Raw genomic sequence first — 10,057 nt, 5'->3', positions numbered from 1 at the left:
TAATATAAGAACACATGTTATAATATGATTGGTACACATAGATATGGGTGATTTAACCCAATTTTTATCATGGGTCATTTAGACAACCCCAAAATAGCCATAAAATATGTTCTATGTTTATAAACATAAGCTGAAAATATTAAGACTATATTAACAGAAACTGTAATAGAGGATGAAATACAGGGAAAGTGATAGCCATGATCATCATTCATCAAGAATCATGTTTAAGACCCGGCCTGGAGCCTCTGATAAACTTGACTCATGCTGGGTCTCATATCCTTGTCTTCCGCTACACACTCCAAAGCCACCGTTGCCAAAATCTCCATTTTATTCATGTCATAATTTTTCCCCAATGCAGGATCAACAACTTGTTCCACCCAAGATGCCCCTTTTGCTCCACTCCTCTTCTTCTCCCTCACCCACGTCACCAACCTCTCGTGATGTATTTCTGCTCCCTCTGAGATTTGGATGATACCCGTCATTGGGCTCTTTCCGGTTATCATCTCCAGGACAACAATTCCATAGCTATAAACATCCACCTTCGAAGTAATGGGCAAGTTGAAAACCCATTCGGGTGCCATGTAACCTCTTGTTCCTCTTATCCTTGAGAAGCTCGAATTGTTCAGATCATCCCTTTGCAGCAGCTTAGACAAGCCAAAATCCGCAACCGTGGGTTGGTAATTCGCGTCAAGAAGTATGTTTTGGGGCTTTATGTCACAATGCAAAATCCACTCCAAGCATTCTTCATGTAGATAGGCCAAACCCCTTGCCGTTCCCAGAGCAATGTTATACCTCTTACTCCAATCAAGTGCATTTGATGACAAATTCTTAGCTAATGTACCGTTTTCCATGAACTCATACACCAAAATCCTGTGCTTCCCCTCGGCACAATACCCCCACATTCCAATTAAGTTCATGTGGTTAAGCCTTCCAATGAATCCCACTTCAGCAAGGAACTCACTCTCTCCTTGATTCGCAGCGTGCAACACCTTAATCGCCGCAACGCGATTATCCGATAACACACCCTTATACACAGTTCCTCCTGCACCCCTTCCAATCTCTTGGCTGAAACCTTTCGTAGCTTTCTTCAGCTCAGAGTAACCGAATCTCTGAAACCCGGTCGCCGCCGCAAGAACATACCCTTGTTCGTCTCCGCCGCTATCCCTAAACAAGAAACACCACACCAGAAGGAAGCACACAAGCTCAAATCCTCCAATACCACTCGCAAACCAGAGCACAAATTTCACAGATCCATTGTCCTTTCCTTTTACATACGCTCTCTCAAGCTGCTCCGTCGCCACATTTCTCGAACAAACCAAGCTGTTACGCTCATTGAGGCTGTTATCAGTGCTTCTCGGCAACGGCACAAAGAAAGATCCAATGAAACTCTCTGATCTGTGCCCATTCAGCAACTGCGTCTTGGGGTAGCACCAAAACAAACCATTTTCAATCGCAAACGTGTGCTGAAACCCAATGCACTCGCACAATCCCAAACACAGATCCACGCATTGTTGATACGTGTGATTCGGATACGATCCGAGATCGTAACCGTAGAAATCAACATGAGGTATAAACTGGATCTGATAATCTGCTTCAGATCTGTTGCAAGAGCGTTGGAAATTCGGTTTGCAACCTTGTGTCCAATCCTGATTGTTGATCCAGCTATACCCTGGAATGCAAGAGCATTTTCTCCCAGATCTGGTATCGTAACTGCAAATGCTGTTAGGACCACAGATCCCGTGAATGAAGCACGGTTCTTGCTGAATCTGCGCTGAAACCGACCACTCTGATTCACCGTCGTTGCGGCTGTAGACACGGACGTTACCGTCGTGGTCGAGGGTGACTCGCCGCTGGAGGACGGTGCCGTAGTCGCACGCTTTCATGGTGAAGTTATCGGAGGAGTGAAATCTTCCCAATGGATCCAGTTTCGCCGCCGCTGTTGCTCACCAGCCACGGATCCGGCCAGTAAACGCTGGAGATTCTCGGTCCTTCGTAGAGAAGACGGAGAATGTTATCGTCGTCGAAGAAAAGCTGGTAGAATCCGGAGGAGAAGTTACCGGCACTGCGTGCAGAAACGAGCTTCATGTGTCTGGTGAGGCTCTGTTCTGGAAGCAGAGTATCCGTCGGAAAATCGAAGCTCTGCCAGAGGATGGAGGTGGTTTCATTGCGGCGGCGGTCACGGAGGACGAGGTTACCGGTGTCGAGAAGTTCCACCTCCGGCGAGTTTAACGAGGCGGTGCTGGTGGACCAGACGGTGAACTGGTCGGCGTCGGTTAGGATGAGGTTGCCGGTTTTGAGAAGGGAGAGGGAGGAGCGTTTTCCGTTGACGGGTTGGTCGCGGTTGGCGATCCAGACGACGGTTGCGGATTGGCGGTGTTGTTGGGTGAACCAGATGGCGAAGCAGTAGGCATTTTCGCCGACGGGGTAGAAGCCTGCGGTGAATGCGCGGTTGGGTGAGAGTATGATATCCTCTTGGTGATTCTCGACGGAGAGGGAGAATGGTGATGAAGGTTGAACGTGGAGAAGTAGAATGAGAACAAGAGAGAATGAGAAGATTGAAGAGGAGGATGACATTTTCGTTTGTGTTGGTGGTTTCTCAGTGGTGATGTTGTTTTTATCTTCATTGTGAGAAGAAGAGTACTAGTTGTTGTGATTGTGAGTGATGAATAGGGTGGTGGTGGTGGCTGCATTCTTTCATTTCAAACAGTTTCGGTCAATCTTATCTGCTGAGTTGACTCAGAAAGTTATGCGTGTATGCATTGCATGCGGCTTCGAACTTCAAGAAGGAACAGTTTCCAATTATTGTTCTATTTTTTATTCGGACACTAATATATATGGACGTAGAGAGGCAAGAATAAAAAATTGGATGATCGAGGGGAAAATGAAAGGTAAAACTTGAAAAAATCATTATTCACTTTATATTTTTTTTAAAAAGGCCAAATTATTTTTTAGAGATTTGATTTCTTGACGTTTTTATCTTCAACTCATATAAAAAGATATTCACTTTCAGTCTATTTAACCTTTTTTTTTCTTTTAATTAATTACATGTGTATTTCCTGGCTTATAAAAAAAAACATGTGTATTTCCTTAATCTTTTCTTCTTATCTGTTTTGAAATGCTCTCCGCTTTCATTTTCACTTAGAATAATTCCTTCAATTTTACTTAGTCCTTCAACTTTACCGTGTGAATTTGTGTAGATCAAAATTTGCAACCTCAGTTGGTTAGACTATAGTCAGCAAATTAAAAAGTTACTCTAACACCATTATTCATTTCTCTGTCATACACAAACAGAACATGTATGTGAAAAATACTGCTTTGACTTTCTTTGTTGTAAGCCTCTGATCGAGCGAATTTCTCTTGCAGACACTTAACTCAGAAAGATATGCATGCAAAATTCTATATTGCAATATTTATGAGACTTCAGCCTTTGTTATAATATTTGTTTGATTTCATATATAAGTGCATAGAGAGGAGGCCAACAATTCCAGTTTTTAGTTTTTAATTACTGAAAAAGGAAGAGTCATATAATATAATTGTTTAAACTATGATCGATAAGGATAAAAAACATTGCACTGCAGTCATAATCAAGAATTTCAAGTCTCAGTATATATTAATTGGCAAAACATTAACTATTCAGTATGATTTGTTTATCCGCAAAGAACACCCATTGAAAGTTGAAACATTAATCACATTGCGGACATTGCGTCTGCAACTATCAAATATACTACATATATTCTCCCGTAACCAATATGATTCTGTTAAAATGTATTTTAAAGAGTTATAAGTGCTTCGTAGATAACTGCTTAACTCAAATAGAAAACAACCAGGTTATTTAAGATATAAAAGTTGACTTTTAAAAGATTGCCTTGCACTCTTGTTGACATAACAATCTGTTTTGTGTTTTTTGTCAATTTAATTTTGTCCGGTCAATGTTAAATCTTCTGCTTTTTCCTTTTCCATATTTTTTTAAAGATAAATATATTTATATAAATAGATAATGTTGAGAAACAACCCCTCTCAATATGGGTACAGTTACGAAGCCAACAAAAACCAGAAAAACGCTCTAAAAGCCCCGCAAGCAACGCCAAAACCAACCACAACTAGAAGAGGTCTCTATAAAAGTCGAAAACAACAGTAGGTTTGTCCGAAAAGGCTCCTACACATTACATGACACCTGCAATAGAGAAACAACCCAAAATGTGCAAAGCACAAAACCCAACCGCAACACCCAACAGCTGCTATAGAGCTGAGACCTAAAGTCTAAATAACCTGAAATAAAAAGGAAAAAGGAAAAAGAAAATTAGGAAAATAACTGCGACCAGATGAGCATAGCACGCGACCAGATGAGCATAGCACTGCCAAAAAACTCCATCCCAACCTCCAAATCAGGTTATTTAGTTAACTATATATATGTTAAAAGAGAAATGCTAGCAACACTCTCTTTTGGACACTCTCTCAAACACTTACTCTATGATTGGTTAAAATACACGTGGGTCCCACCACTTTGGAAATGAGACTCACTGATTTAGTGAGACCACATGAATTTTAACCAATCATAGAGTAAGTGTTTAAGAAAGTGTTCAAAAGAAGATGTTGTTAGAACTTCTCATGTTAAAAAAACAAATGAACTTTTATTTTTTTGGCATTTTCATTTTTTTAATGTTAATTTGTTCACCCATAATCCCCCCTCTCTCGATCTATATATATATATACACCAAAGTATTGGTGTAGAGGTAAACAAATTAATTCATGTAAGGAGTGTTTACTTGAAATTTCACACCCAGCAAATTCGAAGTTTAATGCTAAGTTCCTACACAAGTCGCAAGTAGTGCTTTCTCGACAAGTCATAATAATGATGCCACCATGAAAGGAATAATTGACTAAGTGTCAAGTTGCCATTTTATCGACAGTCAATGTCGATTATATCATTAACAGGACCCGCCCAAGGGTCAAGCGACCCAAGCAAGGGCTTTAGGCCTCAACAAAAAATATTTTTTTCAAAGTAAAAAAGGCCTCATATTTTTACAAATAAGGCCTCAAATAAAAAAAAATACTATTACTCACCATTACCTGCCACTTTGTTAGTTGTTTCTTCCCTAATTTTTCTCAAAAAATATTAATTGACAATTACTAGAAATTAGCAATCTTCATTGACAATTAATTGATGTTACCTAGTCTTTTTCTTCACCTTTTATTCTCTGACCTCCCATTTTTTCTCAATTAAATCCTAATAACGTTTCTACTCTCCCTGCCACTGTCTCAGTCTCTCCAAGCCTCAAAGGGGAAAAAATGGAGTCTTTGTCTCTCAAACTCTCATATCCTTTATAAAAGAATCCTCCTCCATAATTTATTTTTTCTTTGATTAGCCATTGAGAAGAAATAGAGAAAATCAATAGGAAGACAAAACTCCCTTTATTGTAAGTAGTTACGCTCTAGCCTCTTTGCTGTGATGGTTTCATGGTTATATTGAGTTTTAATACAGTAAAAATTTCTTTTTTCTACAATATAAAAGGACTGTAAAGTACTAACTAATTGAAATTGGATGCAATACAAATAGATTATGATAATTTAATAAATGATTTTACATCTCAAAAAGCTCGAAAAATAAAATTTAAATAAAAAATTTAATAAAGAAATTTTTTTTAGACAAAAATGCATCACTTAGGCCTCACTTTAAAGTTCGCTTTAGACCTCACTTACGGTTGGGCCGGCCCTGATCATTGAGAAGATAAATTGATTAAAGTGTGCAGTTGATGTTTCGAAAAATGATCATCCATGCAGGTTGGTTGAGTTTTTGCTAACAAGTGGGCGAGCACCTTCATCAAGCCAAACAAAGAAACATGGGAAGTTGAGAACATGGATAACTACAAATCATGGAAGCATGAATGTTGGCAGCCACACGTTTATGCCTCAGAGCACAATTGCTATGCAGTAGTTGTATAAGTAGACCTATAAATAAGCGATCTGGAGGTTAGAAAAGGGGTTCGCAAATTAACACTCAGAAAACTCATATGTTCTTTGAATGTCTAAGTCACCGAGACTTAGAAAGCAATACTTGAGTTTCACTGAGTATGTGTTTGTTTGAACCTCTTATGATTTTGTTGTTATACTTGCATCTTGTAAAAGATGTGATTTACTTCCTTCTTTGTTTAATGAATTTCGTTTTCCAGCTAGCAATTTTCCTTCAGAATTCACTTTTGTTTTAAGCTTTTTACTTTGATCAAAATTGTCTTATTTCGTTATCTTTTCAGTTTAACATTTAATCTCTCTACAATAATCCTTTGTTTAGAAAACAAACAGAATTTCATTGCGAAAAGTCTGGAATACAGTTCTGCGAAAAGTCCGGAATACAGTTCCTTGATCTTGTCTTCCAATTCCCATGTAGTATTGCCCGTGTTATTGTTCCTCATAACCTTTACTTAAGCAATCTGTTTTCCCCTTAACTGTTTCACTCTTCTATCCCCAATACTCACTGGCGGTGCCTCAAAAGACAACCCATCATTCAACTTCATGTCGTCTGGCTCGATCACTTGCGTCGAATCTCTGCTTGAAATGATACCGGTTGGCACTCCGTGCCGTCGCACAATCTTAGCCACTTGCTTCTTTACTTTCGGTCGTCCGAAATTCTTCTTAAACTCGGTGCCTCTCTGTCTTTTCCAAGTAAATACTCAACTTGTCCTCGTGATCTTCATCTACAGTCCAAAACTCCACTTGTCCGTTCGATAACTCCTAGACGAATCCTCCCCTTGGAAACCGCTATTCCATTAAAACACCTCCAACTTCGTAACTATCTTTACACACACCGAGAAATCAAACTTCTACTAAGTCACTATTCGAATTAAAACTTGACTTATGTCCTTATTTCTTGTCCTTCACTAATCTTATCCCCTTCAACATCAATTTATCAACAACTTATAAGATAATCCTCCTCCTAATATCTAACAATCCATTATTATCGTCTTCTTCCTCAAAACTTCCCTCACTCAAACCTATTTACACTTACTGAAATCCCTAACACTTCGCACAAATCGAGACTTATCCTCGAGAAGATTAAATCATAACTATACCCCAAGGGACTTAACTAGCCATTTTATCATCCGATCCTTCAACATTCTGAGATTTAACTGTTATCGTAACCGCTAACACCACTAAATGTCTTATGTGTACATGAATCTCAGCTCACTAGGTCAACCTTAGCCCTAGGTTTCTCATTCAACTTTAGTAAAATTCACTTGTTAACCGTAATATGCATCATCAAAATCCATAACAAAGTTCCATTGACTCTTAAACTCTACGAAACTCGTCCAAATCTAACAACCCCAGGTATTCATCTTAATACTAACAATTTCCTTTCTATAACTTAATCATCCTCCAATCAATCCAACACTTAGTCTCTCGATCAGAACCTGACAAGACTTCATGTCTCACGCGTTTGGGATAAAATCGATTGGCATAAAATCTAAACCTTCACTAAGTTTGGACCACCAATATCCTTTAACTCTCCAACACTCCTTAAATGAATATTCATTTCTTAAAGTTACAACTCCTTCCCAAGAAAAATCAATTACTTAACATGAACTTTCCTCCCAAACCCGACTAATCCTCGGTCAATTCAAATTCATCTTACACATCCTTCTATCAAAGTCCATGACTAGCTGTGATTCTGAATATCACCCCCTCAATATTAGGTTGATCAGGCCTAATACATCGAAGGTGGAAATTTAGAAAAACCCACTGGAACAGCCAATGAGTTCCTAACATCCAGTAACCACAAATATCCTGATATCAAGTCCCTAACAATTCCGCTACGGAACCACACACCCTCAGTCCATGTCAAAGGTTAATCCTTCCTCGTCAGTTGAGCCAAAGGTCCAACAATCTTGCCAAATCCCTCAATGAAGCGTCTATAATATCCAGCTAAACCCACAAAACTTCTGATCTCTGTCACCATCTTCGGTTGCCCCCAAGCCAAAACAGTCTACACTTTCGCTGGATCCACAGCTATGCCCTCCTTCGAGATAGCATGGCCTAAGAAATTGACTTCCTCCAGCCAGAATTCACACTTGGAAGGGTTCGCATACAGCTTTTTCTCTCTCAACACTTGTAAAACTTGGCGCAAATGTCCTTCATGTTCCTTCGCGTCCTTCGAGTAGATCAATATGTCATCAATAAACACCACCACAAACCGATCTAAGAACTCATGAAAGATGCGGCTCATGTAATCCATGAAAACAGCAGGTGCATTTGTCACTCCAAACGACATCACTAGGTACTCATAGTGTCCGTAGCATGTTCTGAAAGCAGTCTTCGGTATATCCTCAGTCTTCCCCCTGATCTGATGATAGCCTGACTTCAAGTCTATCCTGGAAAATACGGCAGCCCCTCGTAACTGATCCATCAAATCATCTATCCTCGGCAACGGGTATCGGTTCTCGATCGTCGCCTTGTTCAGTTGTCGATAATCCACACACAATCTCGACCTTCCGTCTTTCTTCTTAACTAAAAGCACTGGCGCTCCCCACGGTGAAACACTTGATCGAATGAATCCCTTTTGCCGAAAGATCCTCCAACGATTCCGCTTCAAAACTAAACGCCCTAAAATCCTACGTATCGTACCCATAAGGAATTTCCCTGAGATCCTAGCTTCCTTATCAACGCGTCGGTAAAACAACTTCCTAGCTCAGCGTGCTATCCTAGACCCCGTGTAACTTCTATAGTTAAATCACGAGCAACCTCGAATAAGGTCCTACTAGGAATAATAATCATAAGATCATAGTCTAAGTAGTAAATACAAGTTAGGCGCGTCATACTCGTTTCGAAGATAAAGGAGTAAGTTATTCTGGAATAAGAGAACAGTTAAAATATTACCATCGTTCCCACGTTCTTCCTCGTTCAACTCCTCAGCTCTTGCCCCCTCCTTGGTATGAATCCTTTCCTCTGTAGCAAGTTGTTTTCCTTTCCCAACATTCCCCGATGATTCGCCCTTGGGTGCCTTACAATCTCTGGAGAAATGTCTCGGTTTGTTGCAATTGAAGCATAGACTTTCCTTGATCTTGCACCTACTGGCATGGTGCCCGCTTTCCCCACAGTTGAAGCATAGAGATCCCCCGTCTGGACACTTGTTACTGTAGTGCCCCACTTTCCTGCACCTGTAACACGTCACTGTTTTCCCCGAAGTCTTGTTTCCTGCCACTCCGGTAGCATCATTCCTTTTCATCTTACTATCAGACGTCCCCTCCTGAAGTGTCTTGCAGTTCACAGCTAGATGCCCCTCTCGGTTACACTTGAAGCATCTCCGTCCAATCACTGAGCACTTGTTAGCAAAATGCCCAAACTTTCCGCAACGAAAACATGTCACACCTTTGTCACCAACTGGCTTCCCTCCAGTATCAGCAGTTGTTGGTTTGTACACTCTTGAGATAAGATTTCTTCCCTCGGAACGCTGATATGGTCCCCACTGATGGTAGCTCTCTCTTCCGTTGTAGCCTTGGGAACCTGACCTCATTGGTCCCCCAGCTCCTGTTCGGTTCATTCCTCTTTGTTGATACATTGTCGTCGCCATCAGTCGTTGATGATGCTCACGTGCAGCCTCTTCAGCGCGCATATAAGTGTCTTCCGCAGTCTGGTTCATCATTGCCTCGATCAGTGTAGCTATTGCCTCCGCCATCCGGTTAAGGTCCACCATCCTGTACCCCATCATACGTCCAATTAGTACTAACCATAAGGTAGCACTAGACAAACCACTCAATCCGATTAAGTAGTAACGCAAACAATTAGAGCGAAAATCGCTCTGCAAACAATCAATTTTCACTCTTTGCAGAGTCACACAACCTAGCACAGAAGACCTATTCCCCAAAGACTCCCGAAAGACTCGACTAAGCTCTGATACCACAATGTATCACCCCGATTTTCGGGTGTCACTTTAGTAACCAAAAATAAACTTTACGCGGAAAACAGGTAATTTTTTTTTCGATTGATTCCTTTTAAATAAAGCGATAGAAAATAAAGACATAACCCAACACTAACTAACCAATATACAAATACATACACATGTACA

The 10,057-nt window shown here is 40.3% G+C and overlaps 1 pseudogene; it reads right to left on the bottom strand.

Annotated features, from left to right (window-relative positions):
- Positions 1-2,851, bottom strand: LOC130723986 (putative receptor protein kinase ZmPK1; annotated as a pseudogene).
- Positions 2,852-10,057: the final 7,206 nt, after the last annotated feature.

The sequence above is a fragment of the Lotus japonicus genome, chromosome 6 (assembly GCF_012489685.1).
Source record: "Lotus japonicus ecotype B-129 chromosome 6, LjGifu_v1.2".
NCBI classification, from domain to species: Eukaryota; Viridiplantae; Streptophyta; class Magnoliopsida; order Fabales; family Fabaceae; genus Lotus; species Lotus japonicus.
Note: the sequence above shows the minus strand (reverse complement) of the source record. Positions and strands in the feature narration are given on the sequence as shown.